This window comes from Hypomesus nipponensis, chromosome 9, assembly GCF_054491055.1.
Source record: "Hypomesus nipponensis isolate SF chromosome 9, ASM5449105v1, whole genome shotgun sequence".
Taxonomy (NCBI): Eukaryota; Metazoa; Chordata; class Actinopteri; order Osmeriformes; family Osmeridae; genus Hypomesus; species Hypomesus nipponensis.
In genome coordinates, this window is record NC_140369.1 from 20,406,625 (window position 1) to 20,425,965 (window position 19,341).

At 39.7% G+C, this 19,341-nt stretch overlaps 1 long non-coding RNA gene across 1 annotated transcript; it reads left to right on the forward strand.

Moving 5' to 3' along the window:
- The first annotated feature begins 4,990 nt into the window (after positions 1-4,990).
- LOC146273443 (uncharacterized) lies at positions 4,991-17,853 on the forward strand. The gene is made up of 4 exons (XR_014766720.1): positions 4,991-5,068; positions 6,981-7,038; positions 7,622-7,666; positions 17,214-17,853. It is a non-coding gene; the product is annotated as an uncharacterized LOC146273443 (long non-coding RNA).
- Positions 17,854-19,341: the final 1,488 nt, after the last annotated feature.

Consider the following 19,341-nt stretch of genomic DNA (forward strand, 5'->3'; position numbering starts at 1 on the left):
AGATGACTGCCAGTCTGGATTTATGCAAGGAAGGCACATAAGTAACAATATTCGCTTGATTTTAGATTTGATTGACTATAAGGATTACATAACAGACAACAGCTACATTTTATTTATAGACATATATAAAGCCTTTGATACTGTAAAGCATAGTTTTTTATTTGATGTGTTCGATTTTTTTGGCTTTCTTATACTTCATAAGAGCAATGCAAACTTTGTATTTTGACTGCAATAGTTCAGTTAAACTTCCGTGGGGAACAACTCATAGATTTAACATATCTCGTGGTATAAAACAAGGAGATCCTGCAGCCCCGTTCTTGTTTCTCTTAGTAATGCAAGTAATGGCACTACATTTCTATAAAGAGAACTTTCAAGGCATTAATGTTGTAGGGAAAAAAATAAAATGTTGCCAGCTAGCTGATGACACAGCCATTTTCTTAAATGATGAATTTCAGGTTAAAAACGTTATTGATTGTCTTAATGTTTTTTCTAAATTCTCAGGATTAGCATTAAATTAAAAAAAATGTACCCTTTTTCCACTTAAAGAAAGCAATATACATTCAACAGAATTTGAGGGTATCCCTATTAAAGAGGAAGTAACATACTTAGGAATTCATATTTGTAAAAGTCAGACAGAAAGGATGAATTCCAATTTTCAACCTCTAATTCCAAAAGTAAAAAATACATGTTATAGATGGCTCATGAGAGATCTATCACTCACAGGTCGGGTACTTTTGTCCAAAACTGAAGGATTATCCAGAGTAGTTAATCCGGCCAAAGTTTTAGATGTTTCAAAACCTTTTATTAAGAAAATAGATTCTACATTATTCAATTTCGTATGAAAAAATAAGCCTCACTATTTAAACAAAAATACTTTATGTAATCCATACAATCAAGGAGGTCTGAATGTTCTTGATTTCCATACATCTAATATAATTTCCAAGGTGAACTGGATTAAACATTATATAAAAAATAAAGATAAAATTTGGTATTTCATTCCAACTTTTATTTTTCAAAACGTTGGGGGTATTGAATTCTTACTAAAATGCAATTTTGGTATTAATAAAATCCCTCTTCAGCTATCTAACTTTCATAGACAGGCTCTTTTATGTTGGCTTCTTATGTATAAACACAATTTTTCACCCCACAAACATTTGATATGGAATAATAAAGACTTAATGTATAAAAACAAGTCAATTTTCTATCCCAAATGGGTCCAAAACAATATTTTATTGATCTCCCAGTTGATTAATAAACGGTCAGTTACTTAAGTATTCAGAATTTTTAAGAAAGTTTAATATTCCAATAACTGCACGAGATTATAGCATAGTATTTGATGCTATACCCACGGGTTACATAAGAGTGCTGCAGGGTAGTTATGTATCTAATGATCAGCCAACAGTTAGAACAGATGTATTATTAAATGGAATTGACATAAAGGATAAAAAGTGCAATAATAGATATTTTAGACATTTGATATATTGCCCCACAGCTGCTCAGTGCAAACATTATTGGAATAACCACTTTGGGAATATCAATTGGAATTTGATTTGGACCTATTATAATAAATATATTGTTAATAAGAAAGTAAATGAAGTATATTTCAAAATTGTCCATTGCATCTACCCAACAAATCAAATTTTAAAGAAATATAAATCTGATCTTTCTGAATCCTGCATATTTTGTGCTGTCTTCACAGAGACGATTGCTCATTTGTTTTGTGAATGTATTTATGTCAGATTGTTCTGGATTGAGGTGGAGGATGTATTTCATATATTGTGTGGCTCTAGGATAAAATTACATAAGAGAGATATCATTTTTTACTATGAAGGTAATGATTTGGTTAAATGCCATGTTTTCATTTTGAATCTTTTAATTTTATTTGGAAAATTGTATATCCATAAATGGTCTGAAAGAAAACCGAATATTCACCAATTTAAAAGTGACATGAAATTATATTTTGAAACTTTAAAAGGACTGACAAATAAGAAAGCCATCCGGACTCTGAACATTTACAATGGCTTACAACCTCTTAAATGTAATTCTCATGCGCCCCTTTTTTCATGTTTATATATGTTCATTTAATGTTTTGCGTTTGTATTTGCACTTGAATAATAAAGTATTTTGAACGAAAAAAAAAAAAAAACGTTTTGAGTCTCCGAAAGAGTTTCGGAACTAGGAACAAGCTTCTGCGCAAGACTGGACGAGTTGGTCTGGAAAGATGGCGCGATCTGGAGCTCTCGCTTGCCTTACTGCGCTACTGAGCACTTTTCATAGAAATTAATGGGGACGCCATCTTGGAAGACAGAAGTAGCTGTCTTTAGTTATATTAACTCTGCTCTGAGAGTCTTCACAACTTCGCTCACAGATTTACCAACAATTACATTTGCTGACATTGCAAGACTGGTGGAGTAAAACTCTGTCACAAAAATATACAAAATAAATAAAGGACACACATTTTTCCATGAGGAATTTGTCCATCAGTATCAATGTAAGTGAGAGCGATCAGGCCAACTGTGTTAGCCACTGAACTGGTCAGCGCAACTATCGAGCAAATAACGAAACCATCGACATTTCTTACGTGCTTGACGGAGAACGCGTTCCCTGTGTGCGTGTCCGTAAAAACGCAGAAGTATAAATTGGCCTTTAGGCTTACGACGCTTTCAGGAAACGCATCCGTTAACTAGAATGACATATCATTAGCGTGTCCTCTCTGACATAATGTATGTAGAGTAGTGATGGGAAGTTCGGATCATTTTACTGATTCGGTTCTTTGAATCTAGTTCAGTAAAATGAACAAATCTGTTTTTCGAGTCATTCGTTCAACGTGGGGGGTTGGGGGGGGCTATACGTCCACTGCAAACACGTATCATATTCTCATGTAGGTTAGTGCATGACCAGTAGATACTATTACAAAAGACATTCCTGCATTTAAATAATGTATCATGACAGTTTGTATGATTTGGTCATTTATTATCACACTAGCATTTAATTATCATGGCAAACAATTACACTGCACTAAACTGTAAGTGGAAATGTAAAGTGAAAATAACAAAACCAGTCAGTATGATGACTTGAGCGAAAATCATTCACGTCTAACTAAAACAGCGGCCTTGCTGGGAATGAGGAAACTTTTACCTCTACTAAAAAATACAATGCGGGTCACGTGAAAAAAGGATCCAAAAACTCATAGAAAGATCGAGTCGGGAAATGAAACGAATCGTTCATTTCCTCTAGCTACAGAGACTATGCAGGTCACGTGAAAAACGTGAAATGAACGAGGAGGAAAAGCGGCCTCGCTGGGAATGAGAAACTGTTACCTCTACTAAAAAATACAATGCGGGTCACGTGAAAAAAGGATCCAAAAACTTGTAGAAAGACCGAGTCGGGAAATGAACGAATCGTTCATTTCCTCTAGCTACAGAGACTATGCAGGACACGTGAAAAACGATCCAAAGACTCGTAGAAGGACCGAGTCGGAAAATGAACGAATCGTTCGTTTACTCTAGCTACCAGTACAGAGCCTATGCAGGTCACGTGAAAAATGATCCAAAGACTCGTAAATGAACAAATCATTTCTGTTACCTTGGACGAGCCTATGCAACAGTCCGATGCGCGGCCACGAGAAAATGAACGAATCGCTCTTTGAGAGGACTCGTTACTCCCGAGTCCTCCTAAGGATTTGTTCAAAATGAACGAATCGTTCACGAACGACACATCACTAATGTAGAGTGTAGACTAGAGGATATAGACTACCATACTAAAGCATTATAGTCTGCTTTTAATGAAGCATTATGGTATCAATTAGTTCTGTATGGTTGTCCAAGTGAACGTCTTGTGTGTAGCGACAATATTGTTAGCATGCTAACATGCTAAATGCTAACATCATCAGTTAACATTTTTCTCTGGCAATGTCTATTGATGTGCGTGTTTGCATGTCAGTATCAAATGTAGTAGACGGGCAAGTTTTTGTGAGATGCAACCCACCTCAGAGGAAAAATGAGGATCCTCACAAACTAGAGGTTTGACCACTGAGTGCACATGTTCCCTGTTCTTATACTGGCAACCTGAGCTTCTTACTGCCGTTGTTGTTCCCTAGCTGCAGTTGCAGCTCCTGTTTTCAAGAGGCGTACAGTGGTCCCTAAAACGTAGCCGTCTAGGTAAAGTGTCTGCTGCAGACATAGTGTAAGGGGCCCCATTAACGTCCACAACCGTTTCTTCCGTTAATTTCTTAAAGAAGATATGCAGCAGCAAGAAAGAAAGTGACTCATCGACATGTACACATCTTATATTGCTGCACACCAAATCACATCTCAATCAAATCTCAAATTACTTTGAGATTTGAGTATGTAAATACGCTCTCAAACCATATGTGTAGCATCTGCCTTCCACCAATAGGCCTACATTGTATTTTATTCGTTCATTTCCCGACTCGGTCTTTATACGAGTCTTTCGATTCACATGACCCGCATTGTATTTTTTAGTAGGGGAAACAGTTTCCTCATTCCCTTTTGCGTGGCCGCTGTTTTAGTAGGACGTGACTGATATTTGCTCAAGTAATATACTGACTGGTTTTGTTACTTTCACTTTACATTTACACTTACAGTTTAGTGCAGTCCCAGATAGTAGACTCCGCTCCGGATCCGGCTAAGTTCCGGCAGATCCGCGTAACAGTCGCATCCGTTTTGCGGATCCGCTCCAAGTGCTACAATCTTGGTAGGCTATCATTCTACGGAACTGGCCCGCTTTCGAAACGGATTCGAAAATTGAGTATAGTATATATATACTACTTGGTACAAAAAACGTTTGACACTTTCCCAAACATAAAAATGATTGGAATTATGGTCTTTAAAAATAGTTTGCATATTAAAAAATATTCGTCTATTACGTTATATTCACACTCACTTAACGACTCCGCACCAGATCCAAAACGCATGTTTGTAACAATGGATACGCGCAGCTGATGCTCGCGCTGACCCAAGCTCGAGAATATGTATATACATTAAGCTTTTGAGACGTTGGTCAACTGTCAAAGAAGAATCGTCCAGCCAGCAGACCGTCTGTATTGGTAAGTTACACTTAGTTTAATGTTGTTTTAATGCCAACGTATTTTCCCAAATAATGTTACACAAAATATTACAAAAAATCACATACAGAGCAAGATTATCTTTCTTTTAATTCATCTACAAGACCAAATGTAGGCCTAACGTAGACAACTTAGCCGTAATATTGGTAGTATGGAGCTAACGTTAACTTTATGTTGCCAGTTATTGAATCCTCACCAATTACTCATAGGCTACATTGTACCATGGTAGAGGCCAACAGGATACTAGCTAGTAGGCTACTGTATCATGTAAATCCAATGTAGCCGACTGCTGTACTGTACAGTAACGGTGCGTTCACACTGCAGCGGGGCGGGCAGAGCGGGGCGTCGGCTTCCCATTCATTTTCAATTAAACCAGGCGTTGCCGCTCGCGTAGGGTATCGTGAGAAGGCGAGCTGGGCGGCGAAAGTTGGATTTTCTCAACTTTATGTAAATGAGGAGCGTGAAAACGCTAGCGTTGGCCAATCGGGTTGGTTCCTTGTTTCTTGTAACGTAGCAACTGTTTGTCATGGTAAACATTTCTAGGTTTGACAAGTTCAAGATGGAAGAGCAACTCATCGTATGTGTGTCTACGCACTCAGTCTTGTTTTATACGCCTCTGTACGATTAAAGAGACATTAAAACATGTATAACTGGCACAGGGTTGCCGAGGTTGTTGATGTCCCTGGTGTGTTAAATTCAGTCTTGTCACTTTAGCTAGCTACAGTACGTAACTTAGCTTTCTTCTGTGCTAGCCGCATACTACTAGTCTAGCTACAGTAGTCTAGTTTACCCGGCACATGATTGACATTCAACGTTGAAATGCTGGTTGGCAGTCACTCGCTAGCCATACAGTAAATGTATAGTGGCCATAACGGAGCGAATGTTACTGGAAAAAATGTTTGTTAGTTCTGTACAGTACTGTAGCCTAGCCTAGTTGACACGATCATGCAACATCTCGTCAGCGTATCTGATTCCTTGCATCATGTCGTGTAAAAGCTGTATTTTGATCAAGACAGGAGCACCTATATACAAATAATGATCGCTATTGTAGATACATGAACCCAAGTCTGCGCACTTGTCCATGACACCGTTTTACACAAACTACAACAGTGACCTTACTAGAGAACTACAACTCTGTATTAACTTTTTTAACACGCCCCCGAGCGTGGAGCACTGTGGGAAGGCCAGCGGTGCAGAGCGGTAAAAAAGTCTGCAGTGTGAACGCACCGGTGCCAATATCGACCGGCTACAGTACAGTAGCCTACATAGCTCTCGACACTCGTTAGGAATGTTACGAAAATGTAGAGATATAACGCTAGTCAGTACCTATTAAAAAACGTCATGTCACAGCATTGTACTAGATACAGTTATCAAAACATTCGTATAAAAAAACTCAATAGCCCGAGGAAACGTTTATTTTGGCAGTTGGTCATCAAAGCCATGGCGTTACTTAGTAACCGGGGAAGCTTTTGGAGAGATTCAATGGTAGATAATGTGTCCCTTCACTTTAATTTCAGCTATAGCCATCTCATGTACAGTAAATTGAGTTGTAGGTAGTTTCCAGGAATTATAACTAATTGTATATGGCATGTGGATAGTTGGCCTATCAAAAATATAGCTAGTAACTTGACAAACTATGTTTATTAGTATAATGCTAATTACAGTAGCAGATTTATTATTAGTACAAACTAATTAGACATGGTCAGTTTTCCTTCTAAAGGATTGTCTGTTCCAGCCAAGGGTCCTAATTTAGCCAGTGTAACGGTCTGTGTCTTAGTACATTGTGCACATACAGTAACATACATACAATATGATTAATATGTGCATATTACTTGATGTGTTTTCTATCAGTCTTTGGCTCGGTCCAATCAAACTTTTCTCTCTTTGTCTTCAGCATATCAGAGTGGTCACCAAAGCTGCACCAACCCATCACCCCGTCTTAATTGGTTAAGGTGAGATAAACCTTTCCACCCTGTTGCTTACAAAATGTACATCACAAGCACAGAAGGCTGAAAGTTGTCAAACTATGTTTATTAGTATCATGCTAATTACAGTAGCAGATTTATTATTAGTACAAACAATATTAAAAACCATTAATTGATTGGCTAAGACATGGTCAGTTTTCCTTTCCCAAGGATTGTCTGTTCCAGCCAAGGGGGGGTATTGGGGGGCAATGCCCCCCCAAATGGAATGCTGTGCCCCTTCCAAAAATAATTTTGTTAAAGAATAAATAAGAATTACTGGCATTGGCATAAACTAAATATCAAGATGGCTACACATTCCTGCAGAATATGCACGACTGCTCTTATTTTGACTCTCATACATGCTTTGTAAATGCGTGTCCCCCTTGTGAAAAAAGCCTCCCCTTTTAATTTGTTCTGGAGCCTATTCTGGGTCTGTGTCTTAGTACATGGTGCACGTACAGTAACATACATACAATATGATGTATATGTGCATATTACTTGATGTGTTTTCTATCCGTCTTGTGGCTAGGTCCAATCAAACTATATTGTATATTTCTGTCTTTGTCTTCAGCATATCAGAGTGCACCAGCCCATCACCCCGTCTTAATTGGTTAAGGTGAGTTCTAAAACTGGTTGTTCCCATCCTTGATTGTGATTGGCTATATCGCGTTCCATGGCGTTGTAAAATCCAGCATAACCTCACAGGTTGTCCTCATAACATTCTTAAACATTCCATATCACTGCGCATCGAATATTTCAAATGGAAAAAGATGGCAAAGATGTCCATCTGGCTGTTGCGTGGCAACGATTTATGTAGGAACTATACTTTGTAGTAGTGGAAGAATGACGGTTTATTATGAAACTATTTTGTTTCTAATTGTTTTTATTGATGAAACCATATCAAATATTTGTTGTAACAGTTTTAGAAAAGCAATAAGCCTCCGCTTCGCGTTGTGCCTAACAACTCCCCTTACCTGTTCTAAAATCAGCGTAAACCACGGCCTCTTGGGGCTTATTGCTTAATTCAAGACTACATAAAATGTAGGCTATAGCTAGCTATGTAAGCTACAGTCACCAAATCTTCAGCTTTTAATTCTATTCCACTTAGTATTGCTAGTTTATGTACCCTTAGTATAGTTGGACCACATTTAAATTTAAGATTCCTATATGTTTATTGTATGCACCGAATACATATCTTTCTGATTCTTTCTGAGCTCTTTTAAGTGACAAAGACTCAGCTCATTGCATATAACTGTAGCGAACCAGCCGTCTTCGACCGTTTCTTTGCAATGCTTTTGGCATGGCCAACGGCTGTGTGCCGCCACATCCCTGCCTTGCACTGAGCAGGGTCCTCAGGTTTTAAAGCGTGTTCGCGCGTCTGTTGCTTAGTAATGAACCTACGGAGGCCGAGACTGTTTAACAAAGGGGGAAACGATACGTGTTGGTTGAAATGCGTGTCGCTTGAGAACCTTGTTCAATGAGTTTATTATTTTAGATGTGTTTTGAGAAGACTACAATAAAATATACAGATAAAACAATTTAAAAAAAGAAATTGTCTCATCAACCAAACATTTCGCGACCCCCCTGCAGTACCTCTGCGGACTACCTGGGGGTCGCGGAACCCCTGTTGAAGACCTCTGGTCTAGGTGTTACTAGTAACAGTTACAAGCAATGCTACCGTATCCTGTATCAAGCACCTGCCTTTCTCCAGTTCTTTCTAATAGATTATCTAGACAGGCGTTAGCAATAAGCCAGACTGCTGTTTGTTTTCTGGCTATTTTTCGGAAGCTTCCCTTCTAATGCCGACTACAGCTAGTCTAGCTAGAGTCATTTGATGTGTGTAGAAACGTATTAGCATTCTACCTGGTATGCTATATTATACAGGAAACGTTAGCATTGCTAATAACTGTTAGCACAGCATCATACTGTCCTTATAGGCGGTTGCAATGAGCATACGGTCAGAACAGCACCTCTTTCCAGGTTCAGCTTCCTAGCAAATCCTGCTTGCAATTGTCTAAGGTTGTCAAAACTGTCTTTGGTGAAATGTTCAGAGCAAATGAATGATTGAGTGTCGAACTTCGCCGGGATCTTCTCATAAGACAACAGCAGCCATGCCTGTTGAATGTTTGGCTCCTTGGGAAGACTGTGAGTGTTAGCCTTCCCTGTACAGCCTGGAACACAGCATTTACGACCGTGGTCCATTTTCCATATCCTTGTTATAATTCAAAACGTTCTTCTTTGTAATTCCTTATAAGTAGCTTACACAAAGCAGCGCGCAGCTAAACTAGTATCGGAGATAGACGCTACCTCGGGCTGGTCTGGATGTAAATTCTGGGGCGTGACAAAGATACAGACCAGAGCCAATAAGAGGGCGATCACCGGTCCTACGTAGGAGCTTTGTTGAAAAGCTAGCGTTTTACAGCCACATTTATTTTTGAGATTTGAATAGGAAAGAGGTGTCAATGGACTTTGATATTCACGGTATGTTCATTTTACCCACCGAACTGTCGTTATTCAACTATGACAAGGTAAAATCGGTTTTGCAGTCAATTGCCCCTTTAAACAGCTGAGGAATCAATTCATATTCCCTGGCCATGTACCAGTCAATGAAATCGAAGAGGGATTTACACATAGGCCTACATGCATATACACATATGATATCAGGTCAAATGGGCCATCAGGTAAAATGGGCCATTTAAGGTTTGGGGGTCCCAGCCCTGCCAAGTAACAGGGGATTTGATTGCTTTATGGTAGCTATGGTGGGCGGGCCAAAAATTCAAACAAGACTGCACCAGAAAGCTGCATGGTAAGTAGCCTGGCATAATCTAACTTAACTATTATAAGGATGATAAATCTATTTAAAAAAAAACATTCGCATAAAAAAACTATGCATAATATCTGTCTTGATGGCATCAATCAGAAATAGTGTTGTTAGTTTGGTATATTAACATATTTTTTGCAAAAGTTATGTTTTTCTTGGTGGCCCAATTTACCTTAACCCACTGAGGTAAAATGAGCCATCATCCGTGTCCCTCACAAACACACATACACATGTGTAGGAGTGTGTGTGTGTGAGGGTGTGTCACACCATGACCCCCCCCCCCCAACAGTAATAATGGTAGTAGATATTTTATGTACAGTGAGTATGGCGAACGAGAAAGAAGCGAGAGGAGAGGAGAGAGGGAGAAGGAAAGGGAGAGAAAGAGAGAGGAGCAAGGACCAGAGAAGAAAGGATGCAAAGATATAACAGGGATGTAAAGGAAGGCCAAACAATTAAAATCTGTGGAAAGAGGAGAGGATGAAGGTTAGATGAATACATGGAGGGAGAGAAGAAAGGAATTACAGTGAGTGTGCACCTCTTATCAAGAGCATGGGGTGTGCCGCGATCCACACTGCAAAGACGCATCAGTGGAAAGGTGACTGGCAGTGAACATGTGTCAGGGCGGAAGCCCAACCTTCAACAGGAGGCGGAAAGGGAGCTTGCTGCTACCGTCAACACATTGGCGCAGAGGGGGTTTCCCTTCACAAAACGTGATGTCCAGCAAGTGGCCTTTGATTTGATTTTTATGTGAAATTACTTACTGTACATGCAAGTCTTGAATTACTAAAATGTATGATGCTGCCAGTAGCCTACTGTGCGCAACAGTCTTACTACATCTATGCACGTTGTAGTTATGCGTCGTTGCTAACGTGTGCTGACGTTGTGACGTTGGGCTTGCACTGATTCCCTTTGACGACAAAAGTCACTTTTTGCCACAAAAGGGGGGGGCATGGGGTCCGAAATTCCTGGCGGCGCCCCTGTGTGGGTGATGCGGAGAACCTGAGCAAAAACACGGTCTGCCGCGCAGTTTGCAACGGATTTTCTTTCATGGCTGTTGCCACCATATTCTGATTAATGGAGTGATGAAAAAGAGATGAAAGTGCTCTTTGTAAAAACTTTGGACTCCAATATGTTGATGAAATGAAACAAGGTTTTTCACTCAATGTTCTGATTTCCGGTCTGGAAATGTATGCAAATGATATATTTTACAACTTAATAATTTGCTAATTTAAACATACATTTACAGGAAACTAGTAATGAAAACAATATTTGACCTACTATTAGTTATCAACTGGGGAGGTTTCATGTTGATATGTTATCCCTATCCACTGGGGTGTCTCTCCTTTTGTCCTTGGGTTGCTTTGACCCATTTTCTAATCATTTCCATATCAGAAATTGGGGTTTCTTTCAACCAAAACCTTTCAAACCAAAAAGGACAATGGGTATCTGTACAAAGCTCTTCACAAATGATACATAAATGATCATTTCACTACTTTCATTGAATTTTGATGTTTCATTCACTTTTATAGCATTTTTCAAAAATAATGTATAGGACATTGAAAGAGAAGTGGTGAAAAAAAAACCAAAACGTACAAAAAGTTTAACAAATACATCCTCTTGTTCTCCCTTCCCTAGGAACACAGAAAAATATGTCAGTGTAACTAAATTTAGTGTCATTCATTCAGTGTACTGTCTCTTTTCATATTCCAGTTTTTCTGTCTCCAACCTTGTTTTGAAAAAATTAAAAGCCTCTTATAATCGAGTCTTTTATACAGGGCCCTCACATTGTCTGCTCCAACCTCAAACAAATAAAGAACATTGTCCCTTTGCAAGGCACGCTTGGAGAAAGTTGAAGGTGACCATTTGACTACTGTGTTTCAAGGTTCATTGCTTATACCTTGTGTCTTAGTCTTGGCCTTGAAGTGGAGGCCCTAGGCTCAGGGGGAGGAATAAGTTATTCTTCCTGCTGAGTTTAACACCATAGCAATTTAATCAATTGAGTCATATTTGAAATGAGCACTTTAAGGACTTGTGTCTTATGTTGAGACCACCACCATCAGTAAGTCATTACAGACACTTCAATCACAGCCACACGTTCACACACTCTCACCATCTGTGTTGCAAGTGGTAAATAAAACTCAAAAGTGTACCCCCAAAATGAGCAGGCAGACACAGTTTCCTAATGATCTAGGACCTCCACTTGAGAAAGTAAATGGTATATTTGATCAATATTCAGCAACCACATATGCCATATGGCATAAATACTGGCGTATGAGTATTAGTTTCACTGTTACCTCTGTATGGCACAGTGGGACGACAGTGGGCGGTGGCAGCAACACCACTGTATTTCCTGTCACTGCAGAGAACAGTAATACATTTCACTCCTACAATATTCATAAATAATTGTTGAATGAACATGGTCACATAGATTACTTGAAACATACATATGCCTGGGCTTCCAACCTGCTGCCACTAGGGTCTGAAGAAATGCCCCCTTCCACTCCTTCCATCATGGGGTGACCCTGATAGCTGGAGAGGGCCAGTTCCTCAGCAGGAGTGAAGTCCTGTGGAGGAGGGCCCCCCGCCCCAATTGCCTAATTCTTCTTCCTGTTGGCTGCAAGCAATTTCATTGTTCTATAGGCCCTTTGTATACCAATATCCTACAACAGGGACTGATTCAGGCAATTCAGCCTTTTAGATGTTGGCCTTCAAATATCTGCAAGTATCACCTACTGCTACTTTTTGAATTATGGTTTTATATTTATTGCCACTGCCAGGGTTGCAACTAAAATAATACAGCAACACAAGTTTAACGTTATTATGGAATGCACACGTGTAATTATGGTTACATCTTCAATAAGTCATGTAGCTTATGCATTTACAGTGTCTGCCATTTTCTGCCAGCAGTGACTTTATTGATTTTTGCCTGTATTATATGTTTGTATTCCTGATATGCTTGTATCACAATATTTCACGCAGGAGTAGACAAAGTTTGTAAGACTATTGTGTGCTCCTCCTGCGTGAAATATGCGTCTCTTATTTTGTCCATGTTTGCGATTGGACATACGGTGCAAACACCGCCCCTTTATGTGAATGCGCACGTCTCTAGATTGGAAAGATCTTGGTTGAGTGAGAGAATTGATCACCGCCGTCGTAGTACCGCTTATTGTGATTGCGATTGTTAGGCTTCGCGTAGCCAGGTAACTGAAAGTTATCCAGAGCATGTTGATCTTGATTCGTAATACAGGCCCTGGGTATCGTCTGGCATAGTGTCACGACGTGTGGAGGGGTAGGACCCAAACGCAGGAGAGTCAGCAGGCATGGCCAAACAAAGGTTTAATACGCGAAAACGGGAAACAGCCAGGGTACACGCAGGGACGAAGGGTAATGCTAAGACAAAGACTGGACACAAAACAGGAACCTAAATACACAGAAACAAACAAGACACAGGTGAACACAATGAAACTAACGAGACACAGGTGACGACAATGACAGGGAACACTAGGGCAGGGCAAAACCAAAAACAATAGGGGGGCACGGCTGTGGCCGTGACACATAGTTGACGCCACTCGCAATGTTTTTTTGTATTGGTGATCCACCGGCCACCAAATAATGTGGTTTTCGGGCCTCCACCAATAGTCTAACAGTGTCTGAGAACTTTCGCTTTTTTTGGTCGCCATGATTCACCGTGAAGAACAATCGCATTCCGATTTTTTGTTTAGTAAGAATTGTACGCACAGTTTTATAAATGACACCCCTGGGGTCTCATGTAGAAAGGATTGCACAGCTTTCATACCAGAAGATGGCATACGGCCAAAACTCGAAAAGTACCTACACACAGAAATATTCACATGTATAAAACCGGTCGTATGCCAGGTCCTGCACACCTTTCCTTTATAAATCACAATCAACGTGAGATTGACCGCACGTGAATGAGCCACTGACCTCGCCTTGCCTCCTCCCATAAATTAATATTCAAATGGACTGTAAATGCACTCCTGAGGTCATTTCTTTGAATAAACGCCGCCCTCAAATAAACGCTGCACCTAAAATTAACGTTAAACTCCGTGCATTTATTCGAAGAAATACGGTGACTTTGAGATCAAACTTCTGACAACCGACTGTGGAGGCGATAACATGTGTCCTGTTTGGCGGCCTGTCATCAGGTATTAGCGACAAAAGAAAGTCGGCGGAGTGGAAAACTGTCACTATTTGAACCGAACCATGGCAGAAATTAAGTAGAAATGGTCCGATGTAAAACTTTAAATGAATAAACGAGTGGTGGCGCATCGTAACAGCACGGCAGCTATAGGGTTAACGTGACATGCATTTCCTGAGTGATTTTGTCGTTTGTTTGACACCCTCAAGTTTAACAGAAGTTATTAAGTGGTGGTGGATTAAATAAAAGGTAGCTATATAGCATTTCCCGTTTTGGCATTTTGATGTGATCATCCACATTAATGATCAAACTTTCATTGTATGTTTGTAATAGTCAACGTCATGAACGTAAAGTGGAAACTTGATTCTGTAATATTTGGTGAGTTTCGGCACTTTTTAGTTAGAATTTGCCACGTTACAGAGCCGGACAAGAAGTTTCCGTGACGTAACGCACATTCTCATGTCAAGTAAATCTTTATACATCACAAAGTGTGCGTGAAAACCAGCGTACGCAAGCTTTCTGTGTGTACGCAACCTTTATACATGAGGCCCCTGGTCTTTAAGAAATGGTAATTACTGCAGAAATCATTTGCATGTTTTTCTTATTAAATTTGACATTTATCAGGGATTTTGCAGCATTCATGAATTTGACGGTGCTCACTTCTTAAAGGATATGTTTGGGAATTCAGATGCTAAATGTGCAAGGGAAGTGATATCCTGGTTTATTAGAGCTTTTAGCCATTATTTTTTCCTTTTGCTGAATATACAGTATCATCTATCCCATGGCATTCCATTTGTGTTGTCGTATTATAGAACCATTTGTCATTTGATTCACATTGCTGGCCAAACTTATAAACACAGGGAAAATTACCTAAAGTTGAATTACCTTAAAAGTGAAAAAATACATGAAAACTTCATTTTATGAGGCTATTTAACATTAATATGAGTTCCCTTAGCCTGCCTTTGGTCCCCCAGTGGCTAGAATTTTCGACAAGTGTAAACCAAGCCCTGCGTGTTCTTCTCCGCCTTTGACAAAATGAAGGTTCAATTGCGCTGTTTGAAAATCTCCCCCGAGTGACGTAGATCGGGGGAAGGTTACCCCCCCTCTCTCTGCTTTGCCCGACCAGATCATCCCGCCCATGAGAAACTGAGCTACCACCGTGCAAGGGCGAGTGCGATATCGTTTTTCCTGGAGAGACATCATGGCGAGCAAACAAACGAAGCATAACAGTTGCTCAGTGCTTGGATGTACAAATGCAAGCACACATCTTGTTTTAGTTCCTTCATCCGAGCCTCTGCACAACCCGTATCTTAATTGTATTTTTACTGAAAATGCGCTGACACAACTTCCCAAAGTGTTGTATGTTTGCTCCAAACATTTCCTCAACTTGAGCCAACACAAAGCTGGCCTTGCTGAAATTAAATTCTGGATCATTACTAAATCTCTTTGGTCAAGCTACAAACCTTGGACAAGTAAGTCAACTAACGCTATATCATTTTGTTGCTTTACTGTATATGGTTACCTAGCTTGCTACCCTTAGAATGTGGCTGTAACATTAGCTCTGCAGCTAACAGCTGAGTTACTGTTGCTAACGTAAATATAAATGGCATCATGTGTGTGTGTGAATACAAACGCTGTAACGCGAGTGTTGTACACTTCTTTGTTATTTGGATAACCATTCTGCTGTTGGTGTTATGGCTCTCGATATCCGCCTTTCTCCACATTGAAATGACTGAGTGTGCACCTCTGCAAACCAGGGTGATCAGATGAGAATTGCTAAATTCGAGGCATCTTACAGCAACGGGGGCTACGAGCCATTGCGATACATCCGTTGTAAACATTAGCCATGTTGCCGCCCCTCTCCTCCTCATTAGCATTTAAAGCTACAGACACAGAAACAGCGCGTTCTGATAAAATGCTGATTGAGGGACTACTTGTAGTGGCTATAATTCTGCACCATGGCTGAATTTCGGGAAAGAGACTTCAGATACAGTATTAGGGGACCACTAAGGCCTATACAAAAGCATCCAAAAACAGCATGTCATGTCACCTTTAAAGATGTTGTGAATTTGTCCCTACAAGCTTTGGTTTATCTTTGGTTTGAGTTAGACTTTGAGATCAAGTTTGAGCTCAGGCATCACTCTCATATAAAGTTTAAAATTGTCTCTTTATTCATGATGTTAAAACTTATCCTGGCTTAATGCAACAGTTGGGAAAAAGCTACACCTGGGATGAGTTTTCCACATCACAAAGGAGTATATATCTTATAGATATATCCTCTTAAATAAAATGGATAAAATAAGATGTATATCTTCATCAATTGTTTTCCCCTCCTCAGTTTTTTCTTTATCCTTTGTAATTAGGGGGGTCTTAGCTTGTTTGTACAGCACTTTTGCTGGTCATCACCGGTACTGTGTATTTTGTTTAGGTTGTCAGAATGCAGTTCTGGAATATATTAAACAAATTCTGGACACCCTTTCAGTTTGTTGCATTTAAGAAGCTAAGACTCATTTATTAACTTCATCAATTGATCTGTAGTAATAACCCACAATATTTAATTGCCAAGAGATTAACATTGGACTGAGTGAGAAAATAATCAAATAGGTCATAGTCAAGGCACTTAGTTGACAGCTTCTACAGCAAATGCAATACTTCATGAAAATAAAATGCTACTAAAATCTATTAATCCCTAAAGGCTATCTCTGTATGGTAAATGTGAAGGTCAATTAGACGCCCCTTCTGTATTTACAAACATAATTGGATGTTGGGAGTCTCTCTCTTCTCATTGGTAAAACACATACTTTGCTGTTGCCGGATGACAGCTGGAGACGAGTGTTCATGAGTGGAAAAAAAATGAATCCATTTGCCATCAATTTGTCTAATTCTAGTCTGGTATGCTTGGAGGGAAAGAAAGAGAAAGCAGGAGTGATGGAGTGTGGTGTGTGTTTGGACCAGCTGCACAGCAAATCTATTTATTCCGCGCAATTTGGCATCAAACACAACAGACTGCTGAGTGCCTGCTACTGCTGTGGTGCTCTATTAAAAAGGAATTTATTGCTGCCTTAAGAGCAAGTGAGCATTACATTTTTTTTTCCTCTCCTCTGTCCTCCTCCTTCCTCATTTGCACATTTTCCTTTCCCCCAGCTGGGGTGTTTATATACATTTTTTGTCTCCCACCGGCAGCTGTCAGACAAGTCTTCAGAACGCCTCATTACAGGCCCAAATGGGCAGGGAGAGTGGGCAGAGAACACCATCGTGCCCGCCTACCCGTCAGGCTCCCTGGCATCGCCCAGCTTTCCTGTCACCTGAGAGAATGCCTAAGATGCCTAATTGAAAAACATCTGCCAGTCCCGATTCTGTCCAGCACCAGCGCTGAGTGTCTGTCACTATGGCAATTGACAGATATCCTGCTTGGACCTGGACATGGAGGGTCTATTCCCTTTAGAGGGTTTACTTTACAAGATTAAAATGTAAGTATGATGATTAAAAGTTATTCAAAGTGTAGAGAATAAACAGTCAATTGCTGAATGTGCTGTAGTTTGAGGATTTTGTGTGCTAAATGTTTCTCTTATGCACTCCAAGATGTGATTGGACAAAGACTTGACAGAAACAAAAAGGCCATTGATTTAAACTCCATATATGATCTCCAGGTACTTGAAACTAAATGTTTAATTTGATGGCAACATCCACAGAAATAAATGATGTAGACATTTATATGTTATATACAATAGGATATATATCCTATATCCTATGTAAGCAAAGTATCCCTAAAATCCTAATTGTATGCAAACCTATGGCAAACAGCCACACAAACCCTAGACAACTAGACTAGATGCAATTTCTGTCAATGCTTGTAGCAGGATGCACACAAATAAAAGCATAAGAATGGTACACAAGTTCTTCCTGTGAGAACAATGGCTTTTTTCAGTGAGGACTGTGTTGTGAAAAAGGTGTCGGTGTGCTTTTATTCTCAAAAATTTGCTAAGACTCACTGTAAAATGCATTAAAAAAATGCTTGTCATCGCTGTGATTGAGCCCACATAAAGTCATTAGTTCTCATAAAAATTTATTTGGCAAATAGTTTTAGCCAAATTGGTTTGGGACATGAATAGCTTAGAAGCGTTCAGATTTTCTTACTGAGAATGCAGATTTTTCTAATTTAATCTAAGATCCAGTCATTTAAACATGAATATTATAGTTGGGTACTGTGGTGATTTTATCTCCAACCTTATAGTGAGGCACATCCATGAAAATACCACAAAACAGAACATTTGACATAACTAGCTATACCCAGTTTCAACATCTTGTCTCGACAATCACTGAGTGACATTAGAAAACCCAGAAAACAGAACAGAAAACTCATGCTTGTTGGACATTTTAGAACTTATGGTTAAAAGGGACGTTTTAAAACATAAAATTCTTCCCATAGGCCTACTCCTCCCCAGGATCAAACCACAGACACGTGATTCCAGCTGTAGCTGGTTACCAGTGCCGTAGGCCTACTGAACGGACTAGATTGTAGTCTAGAAGTCAAGTAAAATACTCCAATCTAAACTAATAAAATCTAAAATTTTGTAATTGTGTAGTAAACTGGATTAGTGGACTCTGTAGAAGTGGACTCTGGAAAGGCGCAGTTTCTCAATGATCAAGATGGCTACTTTTAAACCTACCCAAAGATGGCCCCTGGGGTTGCAATGCCAATAACCAAGTCCCTGAGAAAAGGAGTGGTATGGAATTGCTTGCCATGTTAGCCTAGAGTACTGCAAAATGCAACAGATTTTGTATTTTCTTATGGAAGGTCCAATGAGTTTTAATTATGACGCCCCCATTAGCAGAGAAGAGGCTAACCCTAACCCATATAGCCAACAATCTAACATGGTTTATCATGCTATCATCAGAAAAGGGATAGACGTTGACGGTTTTTATGGCAATATTCAATGCAAAATTGCCGGTTATCACATGTGGTCGACACAAGGGGGCGTAGTAATTAAAAGCCATTGGCCGTTCCATCATTTTGAAACATCTGTATTGTGTACACACCTTGTGAATCCTATAACCTCAGCGTTTTTTATATGGGAAAGAGAAAGATATAAGGAGCATAGAGAAAGCCAGAAAGGAGCTCTCTCCAGCTTCTGATAAATTCATATTTAATGGCCACAGCTATCGTCCAATTCTTTCATTATCGTCTTTTCTCCCAGCTACTTTACTGAGGTAATTGATTTCACCACAGTAACAAGGTATCGACCATGCACGCTCGCCAGCAAGGGCGAGGGGTTTTGATTCAGGTGATGAAGAGAAGGGGGAATGTCTA